Source organism: Zootoca vivipara, chromosome 1 (assembly GCF_963506605.1).
Source record: "Zootoca vivipara chromosome 1, rZooViv1.1, whole genome shotgun sequence".
Lineage (NCBI taxonomy): Eukaryota > Metazoa > Chordata > Lepidosauria > Squamata > Lacertidae > Zootoca > Zootoca vivipara.
Window position 1 is genome coordinate 118547657 of NC_083276.1, and position 19025 is coordinate 118566681.

A 19025-nucleotide genomic window follows, 5' to 3' on the forward strand; every position below is an offset into this window, starting at 1 on the left:
GTAGGGATAAAAAGCTGAAGGGGGACTGATGGAATTTCTGAACATGTGGCTATTAATCTCACACCTTGAGGCTCCTGGCATTTGTCAGATATATTTACAATTGAATTCCATTATAGATGGAAATTCATCGGCACGTAGAGAGCACCTGACAATCCCCTTGTCTCTCAGCTGCTTTCTTTGATATATAAAGCAATTGTCAGAATTTATAGCTCACTTCCACACAGTCACAATTCTCTAAGGGCATATAACCAATGTAATTTTGCTGTGACTTCGAACTATTCCCTGCTGGGAACAAAGGGCAAAAAAGTAAAATGTGAGGCATTCAGTGCAGGCGTAGAAACTTCTGGCTTCAGCAGACACAGAGGGCAGCTCTGTTAAACTGGGATGGACAATGATCAGGAATCCAGCAAGATATGGAAACAAGTATCCCAACTTTAAGACTTCTATTAAAGGATGGGAGGAGCCGCAGACTGTAAGAGATGTCTCAACCAATCTGTCCAATTCAGCTGTTTTTAGGATAAGATAGGGACGTTGATGGCGCTGTGGTCTAAACCACTGAGCCTAGGGCTTGCCAATCAGAAGGCCGGCGGTTCGAATCCCCACAATGGGGTGAGCTCCCATTGCTCGGTCCCATCTCCTGTCAACCTAGTAGTTTGAAAGCACGTCAAAGTGCAAGTAGATAAATTGGTACCACTGTGGTCGGAAGGTAAACAGCATTTCTGTGCGCTGTTCTGGTTTCGCCAGAAGTGGCTTAGTCATGCTGGCCACATGACCTGGAAAAACTGTCTGTAGACAAACGTCGGCTCCCTCGGCCATAAAGCGGGATGAGCACCACGCTGCAACCCCAGAGTCATTCGCTGTACGCCGGCTCCCTCAGCCAATAACGCTAGATGAGCGCCGCAACCCCAGAGTTGGTCATGACTGGACCTGATGGTCAGGGGTCCTTTTACCTTATGTAGGTTTCATCAATCTCCTTGAATGAAGTTTGGGGTAGAAAAGTGATAAGTGAATAAACATTCCTGCGGGTGTTACAGCTACCAGATTTTTAGAAGCTACCAGGTTTTTTAGAAGACATCTGAAGGCAGCCTTGTTTAGGGAGGCTTTTAATGTTTAATAGATTATTTTATTTTATTTTTCTGTTGGAAGCCGCCCAGAGTGGCTGGGGAAACCCAGCCAGATGGGCGGGGTATAAATATATTATTATTATTATTATTATTATTATTATTATTATTATTATTATTATTATTATTATTATTCCAGTCTGAGGAAAGACAGTGTATTTCACTTTATAAAAAGTGAAACCCCCCGAACATTACAAAAGTCAATTTCTGCAGCCATTATGCTTTATTCATCCCATGCCTCTTCCTTCCTTCCTTCCTTCCTTCCTTCCTTCCTTCCTTCCTTCCTTCCTTCCTTCCTTTACTGTTCATAATGGTCCTAGAGTTTCTGATAAAGGAGATGTTTGAGCTTCTGGCTTGCACACCACACTGTAACTCGTAAAAATTCTGAAGAAAACCACACAGCAATTGGAAGCTTTTCAAAAAGCGAAAGGACTCAACTCCTTAGTTTATCTGGCTACAAGTCACTTTGGGTTGCCTCGGGCAAGATAAAGCAACTAACACATTTAATTAATAGTAATAGTAATAATTTATCTGCACTTGCAGCATTCAGAGATGAAGGCCACAATGCTGCCAAGTGCAAACCCTAGTCTTGAACTGAAAGCATTGAAAAATGAGATATGCAATCTAAACCCCATGGAAGCCCCACTGATATCAATGGGTCTTATTTCTTAATGCACTTAGGATTCCAGCCTTAATTGAAAGTAACTTTTTGTGATATTGTGCCCAAAGTATCAGATAATTCAATTTCCAGGACTGGGCAGTCTGATTCAGCAATATTCCTTTATGCTATTGGCTCATTTCACATTTTGCAGCAGAAATATATTCTGTAAACTTTTTTTACTCATTCTCCAGAGTGCTATTAAACACTGCTAGTCAGATGCCAACCACCCCTACTTTGCAGTTCATCATTCAGTATTGTATGGAAACCTGCATATATCAGGGAAAATAAGATTTAATGAATGTACCCACAAGCACTGTTAGCTGCTATTCATAGAATATAGTAGGGGCAAAAAACCCCAGCCTTATGGGTTTTCCTTCGACTTAAAGCAAAACTCAGCTTATGGTAATGAAGAAAGCAAATTACTCCTTTTTAATCATGTGGATATGTTTTCTCTTTCATTCCCTATCAGCCCCATCAGTAACACTTAGTACAAAAAGAATGAATTTTTTTTAAAAAAAAATCTGCATAACTGAATGTATAAGCAAAATTGTGTGAGGGTGTAAATGAGAAGGGAAACACTATGCAAAATGACAGCCAAGTTACAAAGGCCAGCTCCAGGTAATAAGTTATCCCTCTGTTGTAAAGGCTGCATTAGTGTAGATTAATGAGCAGAAGGCAATTTCGTAATTGCGCCAGAAAGGTGTAGAGAAAATAAAGAGTCTTTTGTGCCGCTTGCTCTTTGTATGTCAGGATTCATAGCTCCATAAGAGAACTGATTTCAGATTGAAAATCTGGCTTCTCGGAAGAAATTTAAAGTTTATATTTAGAGAAGAATTGTAAGATTAGCAGTATTTAGCAAAAGATTTGGAAGTAAATGGAGGTTGTGGAAGAGAGTTAGATAAGTGTAATATGTATTAAGATTTAGTTAAGTGGTATTATGGCATTGTATTTTTAAGATTTAATTAGAATAGAATAATATTTTGAGATAAGTACAGTGGTACCTCGGTTTATGAACACAATTGGTTCCGGAAGTCTGTTCATAAACTGAAACGTTCATAAACTGAAGCAAACTTTCCCATTGAAAGTAATGGAAGGTGGATTAATCTGTTCCAGATGGTCCGCGGAGTACTTAAACTGAAGCGTTCATAAACTGAAGTGAACTTCCCCATTGAAAGTAATGGAAAGTGGATTAATCCGTTCCAGATGGGTCCGCGGAGTACTCAACCTGAAGCGTACTTAACCCGAAGCATGGGTATAATTGGTTCTGGAAGTCTGTTCATAAACTGAAGCGTCCATAAACTGAAGCGAACTTTCCCATTGAAAGTAATGGAAAGTGAATGAATCCGTTCCAGATGGGTCCGCGGCGTTCGTAAACCGAAAATTCCTAAACCGAGGTGTTCATAAACCGAGGTTCCACTGTATAAGAGATTTATTGTATTGATAAGGTATTAAGAGTATTAATAGGTCTGGAGAATTATCGAAAAGATTGGAATCAAGATTTGGAAAGTGCTAAGGAAGTGATATATAGAAACGTAGTTGGGAGGGAATTGAGGAAGTCGACAACGATACGAGATATAAGATTGATTGAAAATATTGTTGTTTTTGTTGTAATGTTGATATTTTGTTATGTTGTGTATCTATTAAGTTTCTTGTTCCATTTCATTATGTTTATTGTACTGTTCTATTATGTTTTCTGCTTTGTTTTTCTTTATGCTGTGTTGCAAAAAAAAAAAAAAAATTAAAAAAAGAAAAAGAAAACCTGGCTTCTCCTCTTTGGTCCCCCAAAAACAGTGTTGCAGAGATACCTTTCTGCCTCATTCCCAGGGCTGCCAGCTTACTTTCCTAGCGGTACTCCTATTCCTGACATTCTGAAATTGAGCAAAGGAAAAGCTATTCCAATCAGAAGACTTTTTCTTTTCTTTTTGAGGATTACAGTCTAAGGGCTACAGAGTTGCAGCCTTGGGAACTCGGAGCAGCTGGAGAAACCATCACTGATGCATTACAAAAAGCTAGTGGTGTGTGTGTGGGGGGTCACAGTTACAAGAGATACCCCAAGACAAACTCAAGTCATAGCATGTGCATAGGAGCCAACTCCTAGGGGCTGAGGGTTCTTTGTCCCTCCCCCCATGTAATACTATAGGGGACTGGGTCCCCCCAAGGTTGATGGGAATTGGCATTCAAATGGTGTGCCTGCACCATGTCACCTGATCAATTATGCGGGACGGGGCGCTTACCTGCCCCCCAATATTTTATTCAAGTTGGCACATGCTTAAAGACATTATCTGGAATTCCGTCTGAAGAGATTTCAAAACAAACAAACAAACAAATAAATTCCTACATACCATTGCCAGAACTCAAAATTAGTGTGCTGACATTTAGTTTAACAGGGTTGCCATATGTCTGAAATTTCCCGGACATATCCAGAATACTGCATTCATCAGCAGTGTCCAGGTAGAAATGGGCCAAATGTCGGGGGAAATCCAGGCGTATGGCAGCCCATGTCGGTGGTGCCGATTTTGCCGATTTCCCCTTACATTTTCTTGGCCAAAAAAAGCTCGGCAACTTTTCTGTCACCGGCAACCAATGCTATGTTTAGCAAGTTCAAACTTCATGGGGCTATAGTCCTACGCGGCACAGGGCTACCTGAGTTGTGGCAAGCAAAGGTCAAATGCAAAGGGTTTTTGATCCAAGGATGGAAGAAAGCGTGTAAACCTTAGTTCCATCAACTAATGGATAGCTTCAGAGAACAGTGTTATTGCAATTATCTAATAATATGATGGCAGAAAGTGAGGAGGAATTAAAGAACCTTTTAACGGGGGTGAAAGAGGAATGCGCAAAATATGGTCTGAAGCTCAACATCAAAAAAACCAAGATCATGGCCACTGGTCCCATCACCTCCTGGCAAATAGAAGGGGAAGAAATGGAGGCAGTGAGAGATTTTACTTTCTTGGGCTCCTTGATCACTGCAGATGGTGACAGCAGTCACGAAATTAAAAGACGCCTGCTTCTTGGGAGAAAAGCAGTGACAAACCTTGACAGCATCTTAAAAAGCAGAGACATTACCTTGCCGACAAAGGTCCGTATAGTTAAAGCTATGGTTTTCCCAGTAGTGATGTATGGAAGTGAGAGCTGGACCATAAAGAAGGCTGATCGCCGATGAATTGATGCTTTCAAATTATGGTGCTGGAGGAGACTCTTGAGAGTCCCATGGACTGCAAGAAGATCAAACCTATCCATTCTGAAGGAATTCAGCCTTGAGTGCTCCCTGGAAGGACAGATCATGAACTGAGGCTCCAATACTTTGGCCACCTCATGAGAAGAGAAGACTCCCTGGAAAAGACCCTGATGTTGGGAAAGATTGAGGGCACTAGGAGAAGGGGACGACAGAGGACGAGATGGTTGGACAGTGTTCTCGAAGCTACGAACATGAGTTTGACCAAACTGCGGGAGGCAGTGGAAGACAGGAGTGCCTGGCGTGCTATGGTCCATGGGGTCTCGAAGAGTCGGACATGACTAAACGACTAAACAACAACAACAAATAATATGGCACCATCATATGGTAATCTGTCGCAAAATGGTCTTTTTCCTCTTTCAAAAGCTCTAAGTGTCATTGGGAATAAAGCTCCCATATAATAATATTCTCTCTCTCTCTCTCTCTCTCTCTCTCTCTCTCTCTCTCTCTCTCTCTCTCTCTCTCTCTCTCTCTCTCTCTCTCTCTCTCTGTTTGCAGTGTGACTGGGTTGTTAACAAGGCAAATGAATTCCCCCTGAATTGGCAAGGGCTTGAACTTTGTTTAAATTAAGTGGATGGTGGGAGGGAATCTGCTGAGGCGCCACAGCATTTACATGCCATTATAATGAGCACAGTATAATAAGCATGTTTCTCCCCAGTGCAAAGAGTGCTGCAATATTAAAATATAATAAAAATTAAAATGTACCTGGTGTTCATCTACTTAACCTTTCTTGTAACTTGCTTTTAATGCAGATACACTCACACATACCAGTTTGGTTCTGGTATTCTTCAGCTTTTTTGTGTGTGCGCGGGGGTGGGGGAGAGATAATTGTTATGTGGCAGGAAAACAGACTTTATTTGATATTCTATTTTTTGAAGCACTTTCGCTGCTGGGTGCCAAAAGGAAAGTACTGTTCTTGCTTATCTGGGAGCAGCAGATATTCATGAGGATATCCTTGAGGACATCTCTGTGTCCTCACGGTCTATTCTTGAGGCAGAAGGGTTTACGAGTAACATTACTACGATAGCATTTCAGTGCAGTCATCTCATTCTGTTCAGCAAACCGCATGCTACACATCTTTAAAACGGTGATGGAGAAGGTTGAAATAAAATAGTTTTCTCATGACAAGAGGAACTGCACGCAACTGAAATGCATGTGTAGCCTGCCAAACTAAATTCACCAGGCAGTCTGAATTCACTGAAATAATTCATTCAATAATTATTCCTGAACAGAGATAGCCTGGCAGCTGTAATCCGTGTTTTGGTAACCTCCACGTTAGATTACTGTAATTCACTCTACATGGAACTGCCCTTAAAGATGGTTTAGAAGAGACTAAGGTAAAGGGACCCTCACCATTAGGTCCAGTCGTGACCGACTCTGGGGTTGCGCATTCATCTCGCATTATTGGCCGAGGGAGCCAGCGTATAGCTTCCAGGTCATGTGGCCAGCATGACAAAGCCGCTTCTGGCAAACCAGAGCATCACATGGAAACACCGTTTACCTTCCTGCTGTAGCGGTTCCTATTTATCTACTTGCATTTTGACGTGCTTTCGAACTGCTAGGTTGGCAGGAGCTGGGACCAAGCAACGGGAGCTCACCCTGTCACAGGGATTCAAACTGCCGACCTTCTGATCAGCACGCCCTAGGCTCAGTGGTTTAACCCACAGCGCCACCTGGGTCCCCAGAAGAGACTACAGCCAGCTATAAAATAAGGCAGTCGGAATATCGACTGGTTTGCTTTAAGAAAAGTAAGTGGGAAGCCTCTCCTGAAATTTTTGGAGACATTTCTCTCCCCTGACCCCCAGATGATCTTTCAGGTGTGTTTTGTTTGAATGGTTGAAAAATCAACTCAATGCATAGAGAAAGGTGACCAGCACACCTTCAAAGCAATGATACTAGCTGGAAAGGCAACAATAGCTTTAGGTTGGAAAGATAGAGAAAAATGGACAGTAGAGGTCTAATTATTTGTTTGAATTTATTCAGTCAGACATTGTGGCAGTAACGTCACAGGAAATAACATGGAGAGCCAAGTCTACTATTATAAGGACCAGATGGAACCCCTATCTTCAATGGATAACAACTACTGGATCAGAAGACCCTCTGTGGAAAGTAAAGACATTGTGCCCGTGGCTGAGGACAACTGTTTGAACCCTTCTAATGGCTTATGGGTGGGGGAGGGGTGGGAAGGGAAGGGAAAGGGGAAAGGGTATGGGAAATTAAAAATTGGAAGGAGAGAATATAATGTACAGTATGTAACAATTCTCGTACTTTAATAAAAATCTTTTTAAAAAAGGAAAGGAAAATAAACTCAATGTTCCAACAGAACAATCTCTGCAAAAAGCAATGAATGTACAGGAGGATGAGGCAGAGTTCTGAGTTAATAAAATAGACTGTACCATTTAAGATCGTAGAGGTTTTTTTTTCTTTGTGTGTTACACCCAGCAGCATAAATAGGTACAGGCTAATCTAGGACCTCTCTCCCTGGTGTGAACATTTTATTCATGCAATTTTAAAAAGGGAAAGCATTAAAACAGTATCACTCAGCTGCAATGTACAGTGGTATTTCCCACTCTATCAACTCTGGCTAAGCCACATCTATAAACACACTTGCCCAGTGTGCATTTCCCTATTGCACTCATTTTAACCATCTGGACTTTGAGATGTGAATATTTACCGTTATTCGCTCTGCAATATTCAGCTATCATCTGGAAGGGAAATGCCATTCAACTATGGCAAACATATGGTATACACAAGATCACTCTTTCCCTTACTGTGTGATTCATACATTATTATTTATTGTCAAAAATTAAGCACATTATTTCCCATCCTATGTAGCATGAGTACATCACTAAGGTCAGGGATAGCCAAGATGGTGCTTTACAGATGTTTAGTATTACAACTCCCATAATCACTGAGCATTAGTCATGTTGGCTGAGACTCTAAGGAGCTGCAGTCCACAACATCAAGAGGGCACAATGTTGGCCATCCGTGACCAAGACCGTCTTCATCAGACAAGTCAGGACAGCCAATTTAAGTTATTCCCAAAAGTGTAAAATCCAGACAAAGTTGTTAAAGGGCAGAGAAGTTGTTGATCCTTACTTGATATGTCTGGGTTTTCCTGGAAGAAGAAGAAGAGTTTGGATTTGATACCCCGCTTTAATCACTACCCGAAGGAGTTTCAAAGCGGCTAACATTCTCCTTTCCCTTCCTCTCCCACAACAAACACTCTGTGTGGTGAGTGGGGCTGAGTGTGACTAGCCCAAGGTCACCCAGCAGCTGCATGTGGAGGAGCGGGAGACGCGAACTCGGTTCCCCAGATTACAAGTCTACCGCTCTTAACCACTACACTACATTGGCTCTCACCACACTGGACATTTAGCCGATTCAGTGAAAATCTGCCCAGACGCCGTTTTGACAGCCCAATTCCCGGATGTGATATGGCAGCCCTAGCTGAGACTTTTGATCTCAGGGTTGTGGGTTTGAGCCCCATGTAGGGCAAAAGAAGATTCCTGCATTGCAGGCGGTTGGACCAGAGGATCCTGAGTCCCCTCCAACTTTACAATTCTATAAAACCTTTTCACTTGCCAACAAATATAGGCTTTTAGTGATGGTACAATTGTTGCCATCCTGAAGATTTCTGCAGAAAGATGAGATTTGCTGACTACTTCTGCCTAAGGAGTAAATGAATTGTTCTTGTTCCAGCCAGTATATGGCAGTGATACACTAATGGACTTAATTGCCATCACTGTTAGATTTAATGCTCATTAAGAGCACCATGGAATACAGCTATTATGGCAGATGATTGAATCAGTATTTCAGTATATTTCAGTAATGGAAATGGGAAAAAATGCAAATTAAATACAACTGGCACTTAGCAATCTGACCATTTAAGCAAATTGTGAATATTAAACAATTCAGTATGGCAGGGCAATAAAAACTGATACCAAAATAATTTGTTTTAAATGACTGCTTCCCAAGCAACTGCTCATTCAAACTGTTCTAATAAACTGAATAAAGTATGAGATAGGGTTTAACTGGAGCAGTGATCAGGAGGATTTATTTCTCATTGCCAAATTGACAGAGCAGCTTGTGTGGTTTGCAAGTATGTGACATTTTGGGATCAAAATAGATGTGACACCATTCGTGTTGGTTTTCAATGTTCGGTTAAAGAATAAAAGAAGAATTCCTTAGATGCCTAGATCCAGGTTTGGAGCAAATACTTTCTCGATGGGAGAGTTCCAGCAGAGACTTAAAATCACAAAACATGCAGCAATGTAAAGTGTCAAAATATAGGCTGTATGACCTTTAAAATACCCTCTTCTGAGTTTCTTTCCAAAGTTCTCCTTAGCATTGAAAGACAAATGTTTGGCAAGTTAAAAATGGTTTCCTTACAAAGTCTTCATAGTTCAGATTCATGTGCTTTTTCATACAGCAAGAAGAAAACACAGGCAGCAAAGCTTAAGTTTCAAAAAGTGGTTAAATGTTTCTAAATTATTTGTATAGAAACACAAATCTTATTTGTGTAGAATTTGTATAGAAACACAAACACTTTCTAACAGTTTGGGCTTGGAGTGATCAACCCATAAGTCCTTTCTGGTTGGATTCACATGATGAGAGAGAGAGAACAAAGGCTTTTGGTAACCCTTCTACCCAAAGACAGGGTGTGTGGCCTAGTTAAGTCTGGCAGGTCTGCTCACTCTATGGTCTTAACCCCTACATATATTAACTAGAGCTAAGCACGCTGGTTATACGAGGCCAATATGTTCCCAACAATTCCCAAATTTAGCAACTGTGTGAATAGCTTTTGTTCCATGTTGGTACATAGCAAAAATGAAAGTGTTCTTCTAGAGACAGTGAGGAGTGAATTTCCTGTACCATTGCATGACCTGATAGAGTTTCTTGTCAACAGAAATTTGGGGGAAATGCCTCTAGGCTGCAGGGCATTGTTTACAGAAAGATATACCCTAATACACCTCTCCCCTCTCTCATAAAGTTAATGTGTTATGTGCTAAGCAGGGAAAACATACATTACTTTGAGGAGATCCAGATAAAACCATACCCTCCAACATTTATCTAATGAAAGCAGGGAAATTAAAAAAAACTTGTCTACACAGGGCTGCCTTCAGATGCCTTCTAAAGGTTGTATAATTACTTGTCTCCTTAGCTTGGGGAGGTCGGATAACTACATAACCTCCAACATTTCTCTGATGAAATTAGGGATGTCCTAAGCCTAAGGACAAGCAGGAGAAGGGACGCGGGTGGCACTGTGGGTTAAACCACAGAGCCTAGGGTTTGCCGATCAGAAGGCTAGAGGTTCAAATTCCCGTGATGGGGTGAGCTCCCGTTGCTCAGTCCCAGCTCCTGCCACCCTAGCAGTTGAAAAGCACATCAAAGTGCAAGTAGATAAATAGGTACTGCTCCGGCACGAAGGTAAATGGCGTTTCTGTGCGCTGCTCTGGTTCGGCAGAAGCGGCTTAGTCATGCTGACCACATGACCTGGAAGCTGTACGCCGGCTCCCTTGGCCAGTAAAGCGAGATGAGCACCGCAACCCCAGAGTCGTCCGCGACTGGACCTAATGGTCAGGGGTCCCTTTACCTTTACCTTTAAGGACAAGCAGGAAATTCCGGAATCACATCAGAAACCAGGATGGCTTCTGTAAATCCAGGCTTGTCCAGGGAAAACTGACAGTTCTGTAAAACTCTTCTTCTCAGATATCTCAATGAAGAAACACACACACACTTTTCCTCTGTTTTTTGTCAGTATGGAAGGTTGCAATGTATGCATTTCATTTCAGTCCAAGAAATCCTCTCATTTCTTGTTTAGCATTGCTCACTGTTTGCTTCTCATAAAACAAAACTCAGGATTCTGACAGTCTGAAAGACTGAAAAGAAGCAGATGCTATGGTCCAGTAAAATTATAGAAACATTATGCTTAGCCAGCTGCATCGTAGGAAACAACCTATTTTTATACAACAGTTATAGTTTCCCATATGGTGTTATAAGATTCAAGCATCTGGCCGGTCTTGTGCATCAACTTCATGCATTTGTCATAATTAAATACAAGCCAGGACTTCTTAATAGACATGTGCTGGTTTCATTATTGTTTTGAGGGCATCCTGGGAATTGTACTGCAACCCATAGGCTTTTTTTAAATAAATAAATAAAATAAAATAAAAATGGCAAGCTTAAACAAAACCAATTCCTGGAAATAGCTACAAGCCCAAGAAGGCAAATCTTTTCCTGGCAGACGAATACTCGTGAAAAATGTATCATCAAATCTCTGTTATATACAAGAGATGGAGAGGAATATTAGTTTTGTCACCCAAACAGGTAACCTAAGGGTTCTGTCCTCATGGGAGTGTTCTGTGCCTCTGGGTCACATAACTCCAAAGCTGGAAGGAGCCTTGTGGCAAGATGGTACAATGATGGTACAGCTGTAGAGTTTTCCATACTCATGTTTATACTCTGCAGCATTGGCAGCTGATAAATTTTTGACTTGGTGATACAATGGGCTACAGATTTTGGATATAATACTCAGTTAGAATCCTGGGAAAGGTTGTGGAAAGAAGGTATTAAATTTACTGCATGCAGTGCACTTAAAGAAAATGTTATGAAAAATGTACAGATGGTATTTAACATCAGCTAAACTTGCAAAAATGTACAAGACAAGAACCACTGAATGTTGGAAATGTAAAGAAAGGGAAGGTATCTTCTACATGTGATGGACTTGTAAAGAGGTAAAGGCTTTCTGGGAAATGGTATATAATGAGTTAAAGAAAATGTTTAAAAATACTTTTGTTAAAAAAAATCAGAAGCTTTATTATTGGGTATAGTGGGGTGAAGAGATACCAAGGGAAGATAAAAGACTGTTTATGTAAGCAACAACTGCAGCAAGAATTCTTTTAGCCCAAAAATGGAAAACAAGAAGACGTACCAATGAAAGAAGAGGGGCAGATGAAGATGATGGACTTTGCGGAACTGGCAAAGCTGACAGGAAAAATCCGAAACCAGGATGATCAAGTATTCCAAAAGGTCTGGAGTAAAATTATACGATATTTGAAAGATTATTGTAAGGAAGTCGAAGGGAGGGAAGGAAGTCGATAGGCTCTAAAGAGCCAGGGTGGTAAAGTGGATAATAATGATATGAATGTATATCATTAAATTGAAAATTAATAAAAATTATATATTTATATATAAAAAAGATAAATTTTTGACTTGCAGTCTTCAAGCTTGCTATTTTTATCACAGCAGGACATGTACAGCACGTAATTTCCTGTAATCAATAAAATTGTGACCTAAAACTCCTGTGTCATTTTTGTGGCCCTCCATTCGACTGCTGTGGTCATGACACACCTGTGCCAGCAATGAAGAGGCCTAGTCCTTCAGGCGCCTCGAGTTCCTTTGTCTTTTTTGCTGCACTGAACACACACAGCTCCTCTTCTTTAGTCTCATCTCACTGGAAGCAGCACCCTTGAGCTCAAGCTAAATCACGGGGCAGATGAAAGCAGCACTTAAAATAGTAATAAAGATAATGCTGTGCTAGAAAGTGCCTCCATAAAAACTCTGGATTGAGTTCAGAGAGCGACGGTGGTGGAAAGCCAGGCTCTGTGTTCCCTGATCTCACTGGATGGTTACGTGTTTGTTTATTCGGCATAATAGTCATTGACTTATAGCCATGCACAAGATTGCTGTTTTCCTTTATGTCAGCAGTTCCTGTATGTTGTGTGCATGGGAATTCCATCCGACTGAATGGGTGGAGGCCGCCTTGCCAAGGAAAAGGAGGAGTTTCTGCCTGGACTGAGATCTGTGCTCATCTTGGAGGTGTTGGCCAAGAGCCAAAACGTGCATTATTCACACTGCAGGCTCCCTAAAAGCACTGTTTTCTGAGCAGAGGTTAATTTACTCACACCCCGTGATTTAATAATAATAATAATAATAATAATAATAATAATAATAATTTATTATTTACACCCCGCCCATCTGGCTGGGTTTCCCCAGCCACTCTGGGCAGCTTCCAACCGAATATTAAAAACAGTACAGCATCAAACATTAAAAACTTCCCTAAACAGGAAGGCCGCCTTCAGTTGTCTTCTAAAAGTAAAATAATTGCTTATTGTCTTGACATCTGTTGGGAGGGCGTTCCACAGGGTGGGTGCCACTACCGAGAAGGCCCTCTGTCTGGTTCCCTGCAACCTCTCCTCTCGCAATGAGGGAACCGCCAGAAGGCCCTTGGTGATGGATCTCAGTGTCCGGGCTGAATGATGGGGGTGGAGACGCTCCTTCAGGTATACAAGACCGAGGCCGTTTAGGGCTTTAAAGGTCAGTGCCAACACTTTGAACTGTGCTCGGAAACGTACTGGGAAACAGTGTAGATCTCTCAGGACCGGTGTTATGTGGTCCCGGCGGCCACTCCCAGTCACTAGTCTAGCTGCCACATTCTGGATTAATTGCAGTTTCCGGGTCACCTTCAAAGGTAGCCCCACGTAGAGGGCATTGCAGTAGTCCAAGCAGGAGATAACCAGAGCATGCACCACTCTGGCAAGACAGTCCGCAGGCAGGTAGGGTCTCAGCCTGCGTACCAGATGGAGCTGGTAGACAGCTGCCCTGGACACCAAATTAACCTGTGCCTCCATGAACCGGTTCCAACCTGTGTGAACTTTTGCCACCGGTCTGAACCGGTTCCAACCGGACTGAACTGGTTTGATTCCAGTTTGATCCGGTCTGAACTGGTTCAAACCAGCATGGATAGGTTCAAACTGGTCTAAACTGATTTCAACCAGTTGGAACCGGTTCAGACCGGTCTGGACCGGATCTAACCTGTCTGGACCACTTCCAAACAGTTTGAACCGGTTTGAACCTGTCTGAACCCATCTGAAACGGTTACAGGTCAGGACAAGATCAAACTGGTGTGAACCGGTTCAAACCGGTGTGTTCCGGTTTTAACCGGTCAAAAATAATGCGGACCAGTTTCAACAGGATCAAACCGGTCTGAACCGGATCCAACCTGTCTGGACCGCTTCCAAATGCTCTGAACCAGTTCAAACTGGTCTGAACTGGATCCATCCAATCTGAACCGGTTCAAACCGGTCTGAACCAGTCTGAAGAGTCTGGAACCGGTCTGAACCGGTCTGATCCGGTCTGAACCGGTTCCAACCGGTCTGAACCAGTCGGAACCGGTCGGAACTGGTTCCAGCTGGTCTGAACCAGTCGGAACTGGTTCAAAGCGGTCGGTACCGGCCGAAACCAGTTTGAACTGGTCCGAACTGGTTCCAATAGGTTTGAACCTGTTCCAACCGGTCTGAACCAGTCTGAAGTGGAACCAGTTTGACCTGGTCTGAAGAGGTCTGGTTTGAACCGGTTCCAACTGATCTGAACCAGTCTGAACTGGTCTAAACTGGTTGAAACCGGTTGAAACTGATCTGATCCGGTCGGAACCAGTTTGAACTGGTTCCGACTGATCTGAACCAGCGGGTCTGAATCGGCTCCATCCGATCTGAACTGTTTCAAACCGGTCTGCACCAGTCGGAACCAGTCGGAACCGGTCGGAACCAGTTTGAACTGGTCTGAACTGGTTCCAACCGGTTTGAACCGGATCAAACCGGTATGAGCCAGTCTGAACCAGTTTCAACCGGACTGAACCGGATCCAACCGGTCTAAACCGGTTCCAACCGGTCTGAACCAGTCTGAACCGGTCGGAACCAGTTTGAACTGGTCTGAACTAGTTGAAACCGGTCGGAACCGGTTCCAACCGGTCTGAATCTGTCTGAACCGGTTCAAACCTTTCTGATCTGGTCTGGTCTGAACCAGTCGGAACCAGTCGGAACCAGTCGGAACCAGTTTCAACTGGTCTGAACTGGTTCCAACCGGTTTGAACCGGATCAAACCGGTATGAGCCAGTCTGAACCAGTTTCAACCGGACTGAACCAGTTACAACCGGTCTAAACCGGTTCCAACCGGTCTGAACCAGTCTGAACCGGTCGGAACCAGTTTGAATTGGTCTGAACTAGTTGAAACCGGTCGGAACCGGTTCCAACCGGTCTGAATCTGTCTGAACCGGTTCAAACCTTTCTGATCTGGTCTGAACCAGTCGGAACCAGTCGGAACCAGTCGGAACCAGTCGGAACCAGTTTCAACTGGTCTGAACTGGTTCCAACCGGTTTGAACCGGATCAAACCGGTATGAGCCAGTCTGATCCAGTCTGAACCAGTCTGATCTGGTCTGAACCAGTTTCAACCGCTCTGAACCGGTTCCAACCGGTCTGAACCGGTTCCAACCGGTCTGAACCAGTCTGAACTGGTCTGAACCAGTTTGAACTGGTCTGAACCGGTTCCAACCGGTCTGAACCAGTCGGAACCGGTCGGAACCAGTTTCAACTGGTCTGAACTGGTTCCAACCGGTTTGAACCGGATCAAACCGGTATGAGCCAGTCTGAACCAGTTTCAACCGGACTGAACCAGTTACAACCGGTCTAAACCGGTTCCAACCGGTCTGAACCAGTCTGAACCGGTCGGAACCAGTTTGAATTGGTCTGAACTAGTTGAAACCGGTCGGAACCGGTTCCAACCGGTCTGAATCTGTCTGAACCGGTTCAAACCTTTCTGATCTGGTCTGAACCAGTCGGAACCAGTCGGAACCAGTCGGAACCAGTCGGAACCAGTTTCAACTGGTCTGAACTGGTTCCAACCGGTTTGAACCGGATCAAACCGGTATGAGCCAGTCTGATCCAGTCTGAACCAGTCTGATCTGGTCTGAACCAGTTTCAACCGCTCTGAACCGGTTCCAACCGGTCTGAACCGGTTCCAACCGGTCTGAACCAGTCTGAACTGGTCTGAACCAGTTTGAACTGGTCTGAACCGGTTCCAACCGGTCTGAACCAGTCGGAACCGGTCGGAACCAGTTTCAACTGGTCTGAACTGGTTCCGACCGGTTTGAACCGGATCAAACCGGTATCAGCCAGTCTGATCCGGTCTGAACCAGTCTGAACTGGTCAGAACCAGTTTGAACTGGTCTGAACTGGTCCCAACCGGTTCCAACTAAACCGATTCAAACCGATTTAAACTGGTTTAAAACGGTCTGAACCGGTTCCAACTGGTCTGAACCAGTCTGATCTGGTCTGAACCAGTTTCAACCGGTCTGAACCGGTTTCAACCGGTCTGAACCAGTCGGAACCAGTTTCAACTGGTCTGAACTGGTTCCAACCGGTTGGAACCGGATCAAACCGGTATGAGCCAGTCTGATCCGGTCTGAACCAGTCTGTACCGGTCGGAACCAGTTTGAACTGGTCTAAACCGATTCAAACCGGTTGAAACCAGTTTACACCGGTCTGAACCGGTTCCAACCGGTCTGAACCGGTTCCAACCGGTCTGAACCAGTCTGAACCAGTCTGAACCGGTCGGAACCGGTCGGAACCAGTGTGATCTGGTCTGAACTGGTCTGAACCAGTCTGATCAGGTCTGAACCAGTTCCAACCGGTCTGAACCGGTTCCAACCGGTCTGAACCAGTCTGAACCGGTCTGAACCAGTTTGAACTGGTCTGAACCGGTTCCAACCGGTCTGAACCAGTCGGAACCGGTCAGAACCAGTTTAACTGGTCTGAACTGGTTCCGACCGGTTTGAACCGGATCAAACCGGTATGAGCCAGTCTGATCCGGTCTGAACCAGTCTGAACTGGTCAGAACCAGTTTGAACTGGTCTGAACTGGTCCCAACCGGTTCCAACTAAACCGATTCAAACCGGTTGAAACCAGTTTAAACCGGTCTGAACCGGTTCCAACCGGTCTGAACCAGTCTGAACCGGTCAGAACCAGTTTGAACGGGTCTGAACTGGTTCCAACCCGTTCTATCCGATCTGAACCAGTCTGATCTGGTCTGAACCAGTTTTAACCGGTCTGAACTGGTTCCAACCGGTCAGGACAGTATCAAACTGGTGTGGACCGGTTCAAACCGGTGTGTTCCGGTTTTAACCGGTTAAAACTAATCTGGACCAGTTTCAACAGGATCAAACCAGTCTGAACTGGATCCAAGCCATCTGGACCGCTTCCAACCGGTCAGAACCAGTTCCAACTGGTCTGAACCTAATCAAGCCGGTGTGGACCGGTTCAAATCGGTCTGACCCAGTCTGAAGAGGCCAGAACCGGTCTGAACCAGTTTGGACTGGTCTGAACTGGTTCCAACTGGTTTCGGTTTGAACTGGTCTGAACTGGTTCCAACCGGTTTGAAGTGGTTCCAACCAGTCTGAACCAGTCTGAACCGGTCTAAACCGATTCAAACTGGTCGAAACCAGTTCAAACCAATCTGATCTGGTCGGAACCAGTTTGAACTGGTTTCCAGTTGAACCAGTTTGAACCAGTTTCCAACTGTTCTGAACCAGCCTGAAGTGGTCGGAACCGGTCGGAACCAGTTTGAAGTGGTCTGAACTGGTTCCAACTGGTCTCCACCCGTTCCATCAGATCTGAACCAGTCTGATCTGGTCTGAACCAGTTTGAACCGGTCGGAACCGGTTCCAACCGGTCTGAACCAGTCTGATCTGGTCTGAACCAGTTTCAACCGGTCTGAACCGGTTCCAATCGGTCTGAACCGGTTTCAACCGGTCTGAACCGGTTCCAATCGGTCTGAACCAGTATGAACCGGTCAGAACCAGTTTGAACTGGTCTGAACCGGTTCCAACCGGTCTGAACCAGTCGGAACCGGTCGGAACCAGTTTCAACTGGTCTGAACTGGTTCCAACCGGTTTGAACCGGATCAAACCGGTATGAGCCAGTCTGATCCGGTCTGAACCAGTCTGTACCGGTCGGAACCAGTTTGAACTGGTCTAAACCGATTCAAACCGGTTGAAACCAGTTTAAACCAGTCGGAACCGGTTCAAACCGGTCGGAACCAGTTTGAACGGGTCTAAACCAATTCAAACCGGTTGAAACCAGTTTAAACCGGTCTGAACCGGTTCCAACCGGTCTGAACCAGTCTGAACCAGTCGGAACCAGTCGGAACCAGTCGGAACCAGTCTGAACCGGTCAGAACCAGTTTGAACTGGTCTGAACTGGTTCCAACCAGTTTGAACTGGTTCCAACCGGTCTGAACCAGTCTGAACCGATTCAAACCGGTTGAAACCAGTTCAAACCAATCTAATCCGGTCAAAACCAGTTTGAATTGGTTCCAACTGATCTGAACCAGCTGGTCTGAACCGGCTCCATCTGATCTGAACCGGTTCAAACTGGTCTGAACCAGCCTGAAGTGGTCGGAACTGGTCGGAACCAGTTTGAAGTGGTCTGAACTGTTTCCAACTGGTCTGAACCAGTTCCAACTGGTCTGCACCCGTTCCATCCGATCTGAACCAGTCTGATCTGGTCTGAACCAGTTTCAACTGGTCTGAACCGGTTCCAACCGGTCTGAACCAGTCTGAAACAGTTGGAACCAGTCTGAACCTGTCTGAACCGGTTCGAACCGGTCGGAACCAGTTTGAACTGGTCTGAACTGGTTCCAACCAGTTTAAACCCGATCAAACCGGTATGAGCCAGTCTGATCCGGTCGGAACCAGTCTGATCTGGTCTGAACCAGTTTCAACCGGTCTGAACCGGTTCCAACTGGTCTGAACCGGTTCGAACCGGTCAGAACCAGTTTGAACTGGTCTGAACTGGTTCCAACCAATTTGAACCCGATCAAACCGGTATGAGCCAGTCTGATCCGGTCTGAACCAGTCTAATCTGGTCTGAACCAGTTTCAACCGGTCTGAACCGGTTCCAATGGTCTGAACCAGTCTGAACCGGTCGGAACCAGTTTGAACTGGTCTGAACTGGTTGAAACTGGTCGGAACAAATTCCCTGCCCATGAGATAGAAAGGTGCCCATGAGATCACAAACTAACAGGCAGCAATGGTGAAAATATACTGTTCTCCTGTATTTTCTCTCTAGTAATGAGCAGCAGAAATTTTAAATGGATTATTTGGGTTGTTTGGGGGGGGGAAGTAATTTGCATAGTGTAAGTTAACCAGGAAAGCCTGGGAAAGTAATGCATAG